Here is a 16,356-nt window from a genome sequence, read left to right as displayed (position 1 = left end):
GGACGCCAGGGTGGCAATGTCAGATGTAGAAATCCAGGTTTCAGTGATAGCAAGAAGGTCTAGGGGGGAAAAGCTGTAGTGAAAGTAGTTAGTGATAAAGGGCATTTTGTTGCATTTAGACTGAGAATTCCAGAGTGCAATGTTCAGTTGATGAGGTTCAATTTTGGGATTTTTCAAAAGGATTTGGTTATTTTCGCATGTATTTGTATCAGCCTTCACCAATGGATCTCTCAAGACTCTTATATGCTTTTTTGGAAAGATTAATACAAATTCTTTGTAAACATTGTCCGTGTGTATTGGCCAATATGTCTATATTAGATTTAAGAATTTTTTATTTATGCTGAGCCATATGTATCAGTGAACCTTACCTCCACAAGTTTTATGCTGGCTTAATAAATCTTCTCAAGGTTTCAACATGGCTTCCTTATAAGCCTATCCCAATAAGGATTCAGGGTAATTCCATGATGCAAATTTATCTTTTGACTCAATCCATTCACTTTGGAAATAAGCAATATTAGATCATCTTTTTTCATGATCATAAGAATTGATAATATGGCAGACTTTGTAATAAACGACTGTAGATTGAAAAAATCCTACCCGAGAAAGGAATTTCTGTCTTCTCCTTATGGTGCACTTTAAAATGAAATCTTTCTCTGAATATATACAGTGGCACCCAAAAATGTGATGTTAATCTCAGATACTATCTTAGTGAATTTAATTATGTTATAAATGGTATTAACACAGTTCAGAAAATGTTGTTAAGTATTTATGGGACCAGACCAAAGCACAAACATCTCACCAATGTATATATATCAAAGTACTCCTCCAACTTGCCATTCCATTGATGTTAAAATGATATCCTTTTCGGATTTTCGCAGAAATAAGTTTACATAGCCCTGTGCAAACCAAAGCCCCATGGATGTTTCTTTGATTTGTTGATAAAATTGCAATGTGAAATAACTGTTTGCCAAAACTTATTGTAATTGTTCACAGAAAAATTGATGAAGGACTTCCTGAACTTGGTATTGTCTCAATGATGTGCTAATTTTGTCTTCTTTATGCAGTAAGTTTTTATACAAACTTGATTTGTGATAGTTTTTTAACTAGACCTTTTCTAATTTATTGATGAAATATGTGGTGCCTTCTATATGATGTTGATTATTTACCATGAGTGGATGTAGTGTCTCATCAATGTATAAGCAAGTATTTGTTTTCAAAAAGGAATAATTCTGAGCTACAATAGGACATCCTGGTGGATTCTGTGTTTTTTTGTAAATTTTCAGTAGACAACTCAAAATATGTTTAGTGGGATGTTGATTAAAAAAAAGATGTGTTTTGTCACTAATCCATTGCTGTTCCTCTGCTTTTTTTTAGATTAATTTATTTATTTTTATCTTGAATTTCAAAGACTGGATCATGGTCCAATAATATGCAGGTATCAACATCAAATAATGGGCTTAGATATTCTTCAATGTACTCTTTTGTATCCATTATTATTGCACCACTTTTTCAGCCTGTTTGATAATTCTTTGTTATTGTGTAAGGCCTGTGAAGTCATATATTGCTGTTTATTCATGTTCAATCTTTCAACTGTTTTATTAAAATACATTTTTCTCAAATCTGCATGTACTGTTTTTCTGAAAGTGTTAACATTTGTTGATTGTATAATTGGTAAAAATGCACTGGTACCTTTTAATTGTTTGAATTCACTCTGACCGGCATGCTCCTCTAAGTGGCGCAGAGCCGATGAACAAATACCTGGCCAGGGATTTGACAGTGGTGCGTGCAAGGAACTATGCTGAATATGTTGTGTAGGCATCATGAAGTAAGGCACAGACAACAGACTTACAATTCAAACAAAAAATATTCATTAACTATAGTTGAAGGTCTAACTTGCCCTATACTAAGGGGGGATTCCCTACCTGAACAAAACTAAGGTCTGAGTCAAATGGTTCAAAGGAAAAGTCTGTCTGTGTCTGAAACCTATCCTTGCCCTCACAATTACAACTAACAAATGTGTAAGGATGTCAAATTCAAAAGAAATAGTGTTCAATCCAAAGTTATGTTCTTCTTCCAGTTCACAGCTTATTTTCAGCTCCCCTTTCCCCAAGAACCAGTACAAGAAAGTTCCATGAAAAAGGCTCACAATTACCTTTCTACAGTTCAAGGTGTTGTAGTTGGAATTCCCTTTGCCTAGCTTCAAGCAACACAGTTCAAAACAAAAGGGGTCTTGAGACTCCGTTCTCAAGACAACAAGTGTGGCTTCTTTAGGTCTCAGGGCTCCCTTCCCCAAGACTTCAACTCCGCCAGGTATATTTGTAGCAGTTTTTCCAAAACGTTTCAACAAAACACTAGGTCAACCTCCTTCTGGCTTGCTTCACTAGTTAATATGCAGTGGTTTTATTAGGTTGTTGCTCGGTGTCCTTATATTTCACTATTCAGGGCACTCTCTTCAAGGCACAGTTGTTAGACCACACAGTTCACCCATTACAGGTCATGCAACCAGGGCCTCAGGACTCCCAGCACAGGCACAGGTTCCATGGGCAAGTTCCTTGGCACTTGTTCCTGTGAACTAAGCCAGCTTCACTTAGTTCCTTAGGTCAGCCTCTTTGCTGCATGCATAGTCTTGCCCTCTGCTGGCTCCTTCTTGTTAGCCTTGGGGTCCTGCCACCATGTGTCACACACCTTCTGCCAAGCTGTGGCCTTGTCACATTGCAATTATTCATTAGAGTTCACTGTGTGGCTCCTTTTATCCGGAATGTCTTTAACTTCAGGTTTTAGGTTAAATACGTGTGTAACATACATTCGGTACAGTTTATTTTCATTTCAATATTCACTGGCCAGTGGTGTTGCTTAGTTTGTAAGATCTCATTTAGTTTGGTATTTAATATGCAATTATAAAAGTTAAGTTTTCATTTGGTTCAGTGTTCAATATGTTTTATATGCACTCCTTTGCTTCTGGGTTAATTTTTCAGTTAGTTAGATATTCAACATGCATTGATTTGTGTCAAAGGTACGTTTTCATTTAGTTCAGTATTCACTACACAGACCGCTATTCACTTGTGGTCTTTCATGAGTGCCCAAGTGCTTAGTTTCCCTCCTGACACTCACCAGCTTTTCACAAGTCCTCCAGGCGGTTCCTGTGACTTCCTCTGGCTTCCTGAAGTTGGGAAACCAGCTGGGCAAGTCCCCCTTGCCTGCCGTGTGCTCCTCTCTCTCTGCATGCCAGCTCCCAGGCTCTTTCCTGAACACAGGTGGCGTCCTCGCAACACCAGGTTCCTTATAAGCAGCTCCTGCTGCTCGCACTGGCAGATGGAGGCTCCATCAAAGGTTGCAGCACCCCACTACTCTGTTTTTCGTTATCTGTTCTTCTGATCCTCACCTGTAGTTAGGAATTTAGAGTTAGGGAAGGCAAAAACTGTAAAACTCACATAAACATACGTTATCCCTTCCGAACCCTCCCTTCTCCCATACATACGTATAATGGAAGAGATAATGCTTGACTCCAAGCCTTTAATAGAATCAAGACTCCCTGTGTGTGCTGTAAGCCAGGGTAATTTTCATTTTGTGTGAAGACCGAAGTCGAGCATTACGGTCGTTGAAAGTTTTCAATTACTGACACAGCCACTGTTGATACTTGCTTAAAGAAAAGGTTTTAAAGGTTGAATCGCTGGACCAGTCAGCTGATTAGAGGATGTCTTGCAACAAAACGCTTGTTGAAAACGCCCTGGATGCCATGGCACCTCTGAGGGAATGCACAACAAACACTGATACATTGATACCAGTCACAGTCATCATCTGTCTCACCCATCTAGCTATTGTAGCTGCTCCCACTGCGTGAAAAGGCTTCCTGCAGGCGATCAGTAATTGCGACACCCTAAAGCTGCCTCACCTCTGCTGTTAACCTTTGACACTCTTTGATACATTGCGCTACACACAATTTAGTGTTATCAGGAAAACACAGATAGGATATTACTGTTGGGTTACTCCTGGTGCGTTTTGCAATGCTAAATGATACTCCTGGATAAAACTCTTTACAGTCTGGTGCTTTTTCACTACCTCTGCCTTCTCCCTGCCTATCTTCGCCAGTGTTCTGGTCATCATCATAAATGGGAGAAATGCATATTGTACCGCTCTAGTCCCTTCCTGCAGGAATGCGTCTGTACCCTGAGCCCCCGGGTCCAGTGGTCGAAGTGCATGAAAAGAAGTAGTGCCCCGCCTCCCACAAACCCCATCGCCATGCATCCTCCCAAGCACAAATCAAACCCCCAAACCCAAACAAATGTCCCTGCTGTTTAAGCTAATGTTCAGTGCAGTGCAGTGATGTGCAGGTTTCAACTGCTTCCTACACTTTTATTTTAAAACAAAACCATTCCAGAACGTTCTTTTTAAAAAGATAATAGTGTTTTCACTTTTCCCCAGAAACTCAATGTCTCTAGAGCTCTGGTGCTCTCTAGGCTGGACTATCGCAATAGCCTCTTCCTTAAACTACCCTCTTCCTCTCTCCGCGCCCCCCAGCTAATCCGAAATAGGGCTGATAGATGTATCCTTGGCCTCATGCCCAGGGACTGCATCTCTCCAGCTACTATCTACAACTTGCTCTCACCAAATACTCTCCTTCCAGATATCTCTGAGCTTCCGGATCCAACACTCTGCTTGTCAAGCGCTTCTCTAAGAAGTGAGTGGGTGGCTGTTCTCTTTCCTTGGCTGGCTCCCTCCTCTGGAACAGCCTCCCCCTTATTCTCCATCTTGAGACGGATCTTCTCAAATTCCACAAGTTCCTCAAGACTTTCCTCTTCTGCTCCTCCTTCCCCCTCTGCCTCCTTTGCTAACCCCCAGTTGCTGAGATTGGTAACCTGGGCCCTTATGTGTTCTTCTGGGCCCTAGTTCTGTCCAATCGCCTGCACCCTCCGCCCTCCCCCTGCACTTGCCTTTGGGCACCCACTGGCATGTGTTGTCTCACAAGCCTACACTTATTGTACCTGCAAGTGACCACTCTCCTACCTAGTAGCCACTGTCCTGCACGTACAAGTTGCCCTGCAACTGACCCTCTGGCACTCCCCCTTTGTGGAACCTCTAGCACTTAGCCCCCCTTCCCTGTCCCTTCTCTCTCTCTGTACTTGCACATTCTGAATGTTTACAAGGCCTAGTAGGACCACCTCTGCCTTTTGCTCATCATTGTTATTGTATTCCATTGTCTTGTTTTGTTCCCTTGTTCCCTCCCCTTTCGCCTGTGGGGTGCTTTGAAACACAATTTCTTGCCTTACAGATGCACAATAAATAAATAGGAACAATAAAACGTATTAAATAAAATAGAGGTGCACAGCTCCCACCAATTTCGACCACTGCCGGATCTAACCTCCAGCTGAAGTGTTTCAGCATTCAACCTGGATGCAAAGAGGTCTGTGTCTAGGGGACCCCATATGTTTTGTAATGGTGTAATCGCTGCTATGTGTAACATCCAGTCATGGGAGTCCTGCAGATAGCGGGAGTTCCAAACCACCGTAACATTTGTTTCTCCCGGGAGATACTCTGCTGTAATCAAGATCTTCCTCTCCAGGCAGTAATGCCAGAACTCTTTTGCCAACTCCACCAACATTCTGGATTGTGGATCCCCTAGATGGTTGATGTACTGTACTTCTGATATATTCTCCATTTTGAGGAGTATGTAGCAGCTTGCTTTGTCCTTCACAAACATTTTCACTGCAAAGGAGCCCGCTAATAGCTCCAACCAGTGGATATGCAGATCCAACTCTACTCACAACCATTTGCTGCTGGTCTCTAGCTGTCCGCATTGTGATCCCCAGCCAGATCAGCTTGCGTCAGACTCCATTATCAGTTCTGATGTGTCCCTGAAAATGGCCCGACTGTTCCACGCTTCCATGTTGTGTAGCAACCACTTCAGCTCTGTTCTTACTTCCTCGTCTAGTGCAACTAGCTGGGGATATCTCAGACCCCACTGAAGGTGTCTGCTTTTTGACCTTTGCAGCACTCTCTAGTGCAGAGGTACTGGAAAGTTCACTTGTATTGATGAGACTGAGAGTCCTACTACTCTCGCAAGACTCTGAAACGAAATAACCTTCTTCTTGAGGACTACACTTATTTCCTTCTTGATCACTCTCGTCCTGTGAGCTGGAAGCTCTATCATCTCTTTCCTGGTGCCTATCATGAACCCCAGGAACTCCATACCCCTGCTTAGTGTAAGCTATGATTTTTCCTGTTCACCAGAAATCCCAGAGAAGTCAGGAGCGTGTTCACCCACTGAACCTGCTCTTGAATTTCTCTGTCCGGTGCTGGAAAGAGAATGCCATCTCGATATACTATCATTATGCCTCCCGGCTCCCTTACTGCAGCAGCTATAGGTCTCATGAACTTTGTGAAGGCCCAGGGTGCTGAAGACAGCCAAAATGGTAGGCGTCTGAATTGCCAAGACTGCCCTCTCCAACGAAATCTCAAGTATCGTCAATGTTAGCTTGCTACAGTTATTGTAAGGTCAGCATCTTTTAGGTCTAACCTAGCTAACTAGTCCCTTTTCCTCAGGATATCTTGGAGGAGCTGGATAACCTCCATCTTGAAATGTCTGTATACCAACCAATTGTGGAAACCTTTCAGGTTGATCACTTACCTCACTTTTCCTTTCCTGTGTACTAGAAACCTATTGCTTTAGTACTCTATCAGCTGCGGGTCTCCTCTTTCTATAGCTCCTTTCACTACCAGTTGTTGTAATTCTGCATCTAACAGTTTGTCCTCTGGGTGTGTGTATTGGTGGTGCTATGCATGTCTGGAGTGGAGTGCTCACATATTCTAGTCTGAATCCCACTACTGTCTGCAATACCCAAGCATTGCTTGATAGCACTCGCCAATTTGCGAGGCACTGTTGTGTTCTGCGACCCACCGGGGGATACCTGTCATATTGGACTCTCACATGTGCCAACCCTTTGCTGGTGGTAGTATCCTTTACCTCTATGACCGCTGGTGCGTCTGCCACAGTTTGGGAAAAAGGTGTCTTGTTGCCTGGTTTCCCAATGTTGCTCCCTGGGCCTTTGAAGTCTTCTTTGTGAACTATATCAACCAGTGGTAGACCTCTGTATCAACCAGGCCTGGAAAAAACTCTATTGTGATGTAGAGGAGCATCTGCATGCCCCTGCAGGAAACCCCGCACCCCACCTCCCATACATTGGAACCCTGAGATCTTGCCGTGTTTGACAACAGCAGCGGTGCCAATACTGGAAAGTATGTTCGAAAGAAGATACCCGTTGAGACAACTGTATCAAATGTATCCCCGAAGGGACAACAATTTGAGGGAGGAACTCCCTGAAGGAATATAAAAAAGAGCAAAGAAAGAAGTCTGTGACATCATAAGAGAGTATTATTAATGTCTAAGTATACTGGCTGAAAAGGATGTATGGATACTACAGGAACTAGTGATTGAGTAAAGAATCAAGAGAAGCCTCAAATATGAAAAAGAAGGTTACATGTGCACAAAGTGCTGCAGAGAATCGACTATTCAATAATTATACAGATGCTGAAATGCAAGGTAGACTGAGTTATCATAGAAGCTGGCCATATGTAGTGAATAGAATGCAGGCAAAGCTGCCATTGTGTAGGAGCTGGACATCAGTATCATGAATTTTAGTAAACCAGGACCCATGAAGGAGAAGGGGAAAATTGTGTCGCAGCAAGAATAAGCTGAATCTTGGAGCCGCAAGGCAAGGTTGTTTGGCCCGAAGTCAAGACTGAAGCATCCAAGGTCAGCTATCTATTCTGGAAAGGAGTGAACGTGCAAGGATGAATCATCTCTTGTTAAAGTGCAAAGAAAGAACACCAAGAGTGCCATGTGTAATTCATTTGTTATTTTAAACCTGCAAAATGGGCCAAATCGTGGTCTCCTGTCACATGAGCCAAGGATGAAAATAGAGTTCGAACTTGGAGTCCTAGAACACGATAGTGAGTGGCCGCATTCCCATGTATTCTCAGAGACAATGATACTCTGCAAGGCCAAGTTCAAAGAAAATCTTCATGGCAGAAGGCTTGGGTGATGAGAGATGCTGGGCTAATTGGGTGGGGAGGTAGAGTCAGGCCTCATCTCCTTGCACCTGGGTCTGGGCTTACGTGCTGCTAAATGAACTGAACATTCCAGACATGGCACAGGCATGGCAACCAATTATGGTAGCCCATATAATGAAGGACCTTATAGTTTGAAAACTAATGAGAAATCGTGATAATTATTAATAAAACAGTATTTTGCCATCTTCCTGAGTTGGTTCAGTTATTTGGAATCAGAGTTATTCTGTGTGAACCCATCCATTGCATGCACATTCCGAAAAGTGCCCTAAGCTCAGTGGAATATCTTGCATATTGAGGACTGTAGCTTTTTCAAGTGCTGTGAATGTTCCTGTAAATCTATACATCTCTTTCGAGAATGTTTTGCCAAAATGCATGCCTTGTGCCGCATCACCTGCCTCATATGTGGCTCTAAATCCCCATGCTTATTATCTATTTTCAATAGCATGCTTTTTCTCCTTTCTGCGGATAAGGAACTGTTTGCATTACCCAACAAGCAAACCACCCATTGGGCTAGTTGGCCAGTGTTTCAGCATCTACTGGCTCTCTGGTATCTTTTGCCCTCTTGGCTCGGTCCATTATCTTTGCCATGGGGCCCACTATATCCACAGGTTTATCTTATCCTTTCCATGCCCTGTCCATGCTATTGCAGACATATTTGTACACTTTTGTTACGAAGCCGAGTGTTCTTGGGTCCAGCTTGGGCGTATCTGCTACATTCCCCTGTAGCTCAGGTCTTGGGCATTCCACTTTAATGCAAAATCCTATTTCCTTATTTAGGGGCTCGCGTGATCTGTGCACCATGTATGTTGTCACTTTGTAGAAGGGCAAGCAGTCGGTGGACCTAGGATGCTTTATACTTTCCGGTTCACACATGTCTGAGATGTCTTCGATCTCTTCTTGAACCTTAGCTTTTTTCTTTGTGCTTTGTACTTGTTTGACGGAGTGACTGTGTGACTGATATATCAGTGGGTAGAGGAGCAGGAGGATGCCTTTCTTCTGGTCCCTGCCCCCTCACAACTGTCCTATTGGAGTATCAGGCGAAGAGTTACAGTTGGGAAGCCATGCATGAATCCATGCAACATTCCTATACCGTACCGAGTGTGAAAGACGATACACACTCAGGCAGCCATTGAGATTGTACCCTCCTTCCTTGCTCTTCTACTGTGTTGCCCTCTCTAAAGATATAAGGAATTTCTGCTTTGTTGGTGCTGTTGAAACCCACAGGGGTTGTTCTGAAAGTTCTTTTGAGAGGAGCTATAACTGCTTTGTGTAACGGCCTGTATTTGGCTAGTCGTGTGACCCCTGGCATGAAGCATCTTTTTCAGAGAGGTCTGAGCTCTGTCTAGGGTTGTGAAATTTGATGCAAATTTGCTGTTTCCTTTTGTGGGGCTGCCCTCAAAAAGTTCTTTCTCTGAATCCCCTTGGGACAGGGTATTGGACAGACCGTTTAGTTTAGAGTTAATCTTCCTGAGGACGCCGCTCTTGCGCTCCTGAATTATAGAGCTATCTATGCCTTCTGAGCACAGCCTGAAACTACTTATGGATGCAGAGGCTCATCTGGCACCAAGCTTCCTCTGCCTTTCCTAGGATTTTCAAAATTGGACCAACCACATTTAAGAGACAGTCTTGACAGGTTGCCCAGACTCCATCTGGCCCTTTTTCTATATCTTTCCCAAATCAAGAGACTAAACAGCAGGTTTTGGGTCCTGCTTGCGCACCACATGCAGTTTACCTCCCATTAAGGGTTTAAGACAATCTGCCCACATTCTATTTCTAGTTCTACTTTCCAGCTTTTTTCAAAGAAAATATTGGGGGAACATCTCAGCATGCAGCGGGACATGCCATTCTGTAGAGTTTGGATGTGAAGGGGTTAAACATAGGGTCCCTCACGTGATTTGCCACTCCACAAGTAGAAGGGCCCTCGCCTGCATGGTCCACCCAATCGCTAATAGGGTCTGATATGGGATCAATTATTAAAAGAGGAGAATATGCAACCCCCAACACTGGTTTACACCATTCCTCTCCAGATGGTGCCGATAGTTTGTCTTCCTTCTGCAGAATTGAGTTTTCTCCTCGAACCAACGGCCCAAATGGTCAACCAAGTTCAACCCCGATTGCTATTCCCATAGGCGCCATAGTCCTAGGGATGCTGGACTGAGATATCCTTGCAATCATTGCTGACTGGCTGTCCTGGATATGGTGCTGTTTCTGAGCCACCTTGTGTGGACCAGAGTGAAGCCCTAATTTTTCGTGCCATCCATAAAATCCCTCATTTTATTGACTGCCATGCCCTGCTTTAGAGCAGAGGGAACAGGCTCTCCAAAACGTACAGCCAGTGCTGCCATGGGTTCCTTAATGGCATGCCAACACCCTTTCCAATAGTGTGCTCACATGCCTGAGCCACTGAATCATTAATAAAACTATTCAGGTTGGACTGCCTTTCTGCAGATCCAACAGGTGTCTCAGGTAGTCTGACCCTCTTCTTCTCCTTCCCTGCACACATTGGCCCTCATTATAAGTTTCCCGGTATCCCACCGGTAATCCTGACGTGATGGCAGGAATCTGCCCCTGCTGTATCCACCACCTGAGATCCCGATATTACTGTGATATTACGGGTGACGGGGACGGCGGTAAGTTCCCATTCCATGGAGTCCCATAGGACTCCAACAGGTGGGATTTCTAGAATGACCGGCACCTGTAGAACCGATGTCAGTGATTCTGTTATTTCTTTGCTGGTAGGGGCCTGATCTACTGGCAGGTCAGGCCTGCCGGTAGATCAGAGCCCCCACAAGAAAACTCGGTTTTCTCCAGTCCGGTAAAAATGCCGGTTCCAGTATTACCTGCAATATTTCTGGCATTTTTACCAGACCGGAGACCTTGTAATGAGGCCCATTGTGTAGGAGGGCTTCATTCTGAAATCAATAATTTTACCCGCAGCTAGGTAAGTCCTCTATTTATTTCTATGACAGAGCCTGCCCAATGATGGGTCCTTTACTCTAAACTGGCATTGGACCTGACTCCTTGCAGGCACATTGAGCAAAGCAGAACTCTGCTGGTGAGAAGGAACAAAATGCACATGCGCAAGTAACATGTGGCAGCGGACACAGTACATTGTGAGGAGAATCTGTGGGTGCCCAATAACCAGGCTCAGGCTGTCCTCATGGGCCCTAACAGATTCACAGATCATGCAAACCTATCTCCTTGCTTGGGCAATCATCATGCACATCCAGCAGCTTCTTCAGGCTGACATTCCGATCAACATCAGCATACGCACACACACAACCAACCGCTCCTGAAGTTGGTGGCTGTCCTCCATTTTCTTGTCACATGCAGCTTCCAAAACACAGTCGGTATAGTACATGGAATGGCACAGCCACATTTTGTAAATTCCTCACTGTTAGACTTATTAAGCCATGATTCATTGCATATAGGCCTGCCAACAAACCCCGGGAACATCAATGCCATCAACGGACGTTTATACGACGTTGCACAATTTCCAATATCACTGAAGCCCTAGCCTGCATGCATGTGCCGTTGGTGCCACTCAATGAAACCAAGCAATTGCACCATAACAGGAAACAGCTGTACACACTGGAAATGCTATTGGCATGTGGCTTGGACATGACCCATGACCATCATACACCTTTGTGCATACTTCACAGGCTCTACGCACTATTCAATCGCCCTGAGCAAAAGTACATTATCACCTTACATGGCTAGGCACAGGGGAGAAAATGGCAGGTAGGCGGCAGGTAGGCAAGCAAACAGCTGAGTGTACTGGGGATCAAAGGGTGATCCGTGGTGTAGCGGAGAACCGAGGGATTATCAGGGAGCCTGTCTAGGGGTGATGCAGGAATTATCCGCAGTATCATGCAGCTTACAAGAACAAGAGGTACAAACTATAATATTTACAAACATTGTAACATTATGAAAGCTGTCTGCATGCTAACACCGACATGTCACGCATACATATAGGTGATGAAGGATATCCGTTCCTGCTATGGCTGAAGATTTCATACTCTAAACCCTGGAGGTCTGAGGAGATGAGATACAAAGCTGGGGACACGTGCACACAGGCCATCATTCAGAGGGGGTTTGGGATGTTAAAAGCCAGGTTCAGGTGCCTACAGAGAAATGATGGTGCCCTAATGTATTCCCTCAGAAGGGTGGTTATGTCATCATTGTCCATTGCATACTGCACAACTTGTGCATATGCTGCAATGGGCCCGTCCCCCACAATGTAGTCATATGACCTAACAGGGATGCCGATCATGGGACTGGCCAAATGCCCACATGTTCAGAGTGGGATGTGAGAGAAGGGATGATTATGACGCGGTGTTTAGATGCAGTATTCTTCGGACAGGAAGTGCGGTGCCATCCAGACCACCTATGAACACTGCAGTGTGTGACAATATTTTGTGCATGTGATGACAGTGCTGTGCAGTGTTAGCAGCACTAAAATGTGCGTGCATGTATATTGCATATTGAAATTAGCATTGACAGTTTTGAGTGAAATAAAACATGCATATTGAGAGCATTTCAAGCTTTTAATTACTAGATGATGTCACACATGTGTGCTCCCCCATCTCACCTCCTCACTCTTCTCTCCCCCTCTGCCCTCGTCTGCCAACTCCCAGTCCACTCCCGAGTATTTGGGTAGCATGGCAGAGTGGCACATTAGAAGCTGGTCTTCTTGCCATTGGTTAGCAGACTGGCAGCTGGATGCTGGGACAGTCCACTTGGGTGTCATGGTGGGCTTCCCACGGGGGACTCGTCCATTGATAGTATGGAAGTAGATGTAGTCAGACAGACAGGGGCTCATGTCTGCAAGTGCAACAGTGACCTCACCATCCTCTCTGGGATTCCAGACAGAAGTGTGAATCCCTGTGTGGAGGCCTTGGTATTACCTCACATTCGTTGACTCTGCATCGTGATGGCATCCATGAGATTCTCTACCTTACATGCCAACTATGTGAGTTGCCGGCCTATTTTTATAGCATGCATGACAATCGCCCTAGGATCTCCGTGAGCAATGCTAGGGTCTCTGTGGGCAGGTCCTCCGATTGTTGGGGTCTGGACTCCATCTCCAATAGGTGGAGAAGGAAGGGCTGGTGTTGAGCATCCATGACTGGATCCAGACGGCCTGATGTTGGACTTGCAGAGGTCTCAATGGCAGGTTGCTCACATGGCATTAGACGTCTGGGCATGACTGGGTTCAGGGAATCTAGCTGCACTGAAGGATAAGGGGCCAACTGTCCTGTAACACTGCCCCCATCATCAGTGTCACCTCCTGCACCTACAGTTGGGGACGCACTGGTGTCGGTGAATCACACACTGTATCAGGATCCCCAGGGACAATTGCAATAATGTCTGCAGGGGGGGCTTAGCTGTAAGAATGGTCTCTGTGGTCTGCTGAGGTTTCTCAGTGGCTGGAGCAGCTGCCTTAGATGTTATTACTTGTAGGGCGAGCATGGGTGGTGTCTTTCCTGGCATCTACAGTGGACTGCCTGTTCATGACTGGGCTTGTGCCCCTTTGGCTTTGGTTCTTGGGGTCTGGTCCTTCTCACTCTGGGCTGTTGCTGATGGCAGTGTATATGTTTTTGTTGGGGTCTTCCTTCTGGGTGGGACCTTTGCTACTTGTAGTAAATGCACCTGAGGGACTGTAGCTCCTTGATGGTCTTTGCCTCTGATGTTTCATTCGCTTCACTGGAGGTGGCCTCTGTCAGTGTACATTGGAGGCATGTGGTTACTTGTGCTTGTTAATATTAGTGTTTGGGCTCATGGCATGATTCACATTACCAGCATGTTTGAGTACAGTAGTAAAGAGCATTTGGTGTACTGGCCTGCCCAGACAGGTGTGGGTAGTCTGATGGGGTAAGGAGGGATTACGACATGTTGAGTGCTTTATTTGGATGCATGTGATGTGCATTTCAGTTACTGAACATGTTGCATTGGACATGTTGGTGGTGTGCTGGGTGGACACATGGATGCTGCCACCTTTCCACAGGGGTTGGGCCTTTCTGGGATGGGTATGTTGGTGTGACACATACATGGTTCATGTGGCAGTGATCTGGGTATGATGTTGCTGCTAGTGGGCTCAGTGACATGTTGCAGGTATGCACGCCCCTTTCATTTGCTTTCTCTGCATGTGCGCTTTGGCGTTCTTTGGGGTTCTGACACACACACACACACACACACACACACACACACACACACACACACACACACACACACACTCTCTCTCTCTCTCTCTCTCTCTCTCTCTCTCTCTCACTTGATATAGACGTTGTACTCAACAGCAGCCGCTAGGGTTCCTGTGTCATCCTCTGCATCCCCTGTTCCTGTGATCATTGTTACGTCGACCAGGGTTCCAAGCTTCTCTTCCATGGGTGCATTTATAGGCCGGGAGGCTGTAATCCTTCTATTGGATTTGCACTCCTGTCTGTGATCAAAGATAATTGTGCATTCCAGTGCGTCTTTATTTCCGTAGTGAACCTTGAATCAGCGGGTACTGCCTGGTCCTTATGGCGCGCCCAGTCACTCAGTTGAGCCCTTTCGACTGTGGCGTGTTTTGCCATCAGATGGTTCACGAGCCTTAGTGCCTTCTTTGGAACGGAATCTGCAAGCACTGTGAGCTCCTGCTCACTGACTCTGGGCTTGCAAGGGCTGCCTTCCCCGCCTGTTCCTACAGCAGTGCCTCTGCCTTCTTTGTTGTGGTTGGGATTCAGAATGGATTGTGTCCATTGTTCTGTCTGCCGCCTTGTGTGTTGTGTATAGGAAGTACAGTATTCCTGGAATTTGTAACAATGTTACCAGACGTAAAGCCAGCACAACTGTGGATCTCTTCAACGCGCATCTTACATTCACATGCTTTCTAAAGAGGGAACTCCTCCCACCCACTCCCCCATTCTCACTACCTGATCCCACCCCGCCTCCATGTGATGCATAATATAATTTTGTATATTTGATTCGTACAGCTCTTTAGTTTTAAGCACTTGCTCCCTTAGGTTAATGTTACCTTTGTAAGTCGCCTGTTTTCTTATACAATTGGTTTCTGTTTGTTTTGTTTTGTCCTTCTGACTCACTACTCATTTTTATGCTGCTGTAGGCACACCCTTCCTGGGAATGCTTCCATCATCTATACATGTGTTATTGTAAGTCAATGCAAATTGCAAATTGACATCCCTGTTCTTTAAGTAAATATAAATATGTGCTGACACACTTCTGTATTATCGGAGGCGGTGTTTACCATTTATTGCATCTGGTAAATACAATAACTGCAAGCCTGGTGTAATAATGAAATCGTCCGTACTGCCCACTTTTGCCGCATGCGCTAACCGTATTTACTGGATAAAGTTTTACCATGCAAAATTCCCCAAAACTCATAATCATGCCCTAAGTCAGTGGTATTCAACCTGTGGGGTGCAACCGCCTGGGGGGCCACAGCCTCATGTCCCGGGGGTCGTACACCCACAGTCTCAATTTTTTTTTAAAAAGAAAAAACAAAATGCAATTTTTTTTTTATTCTAGAATCTAGACTGAAGTCTAGATCATAAAATCTGGTATTCAGCATGCAATGAATATCATGTGTAACGGTAACCTTTACTTGCACACGGCTATCATTACACACACTATTCTTTGCATGCCGGAGACCAGATTTTGCATATAGTATTATGTCCACAACATACAGTATTGTAGCTCTCGACACTATTGGGCATTGTATCTTGCATGTTCTGTTAAGCCATGACATTAGTTAAGTGTGTTATTTAAATTGTAGACGATTTGCGGAGCACCATAAGGAGAGGACGATTGCTGAGCAAGCTAAGTTATTTACATCCGTAAAAGGTCTTTCTACAGGATACCCACGTTCATATACTTGAGCAAACATATTTAGGGCTTCCTGTTTTCTGTGTTCTTTTTTTTAAATTACCACGCTGACTTTTTTTGAAAGCATTACAAAATGTGAAATCTGCTTTGATAATGTTTTTAGGCACATAAAATGGCAAAGAAAACAAGCTTTGGCAAAGCCATTGTTGGCTCTTTTATAGCGATTAGTTTGCCAACCGCTGCCATGTATATGCTCAGGTACTCACATGATTCCCCGACTGTCGCCATTTTATGAACAGATACCACTGTTAAGATCTCCTTCCCACACAAAAATCTAAATTGTGGGTTTTATCACTACATGTTTAATAATGTCAGCTTAGGTTCGTGAAGACTGCAAGTTAGTGCATTGTAAAGGAAAGAGAGAAGAGAGACTTTTATTAAATTATTCATTCAGTTCAATTA

Source organism: Ambystoma mexicanum, chromosome 7p (assembly GCF_040938575.1).
Source record: "Ambystoma mexicanum isolate Mex_15411 chromosome 7p, UKY_AmexF1_1, whole genome shotgun sequence".
Taxonomy (NCBI): domain Eukaryota; kingdom Metazoa; phylum Chordata; class Amphibia; order Caudata; family Ambystomatidae; genus Ambystoma; species Ambystoma mexicanum.
The sequence above is the reverse complement of the archived record's forward strand: the minus strand, read 5'-3'. Positions refer to the sequence as shown.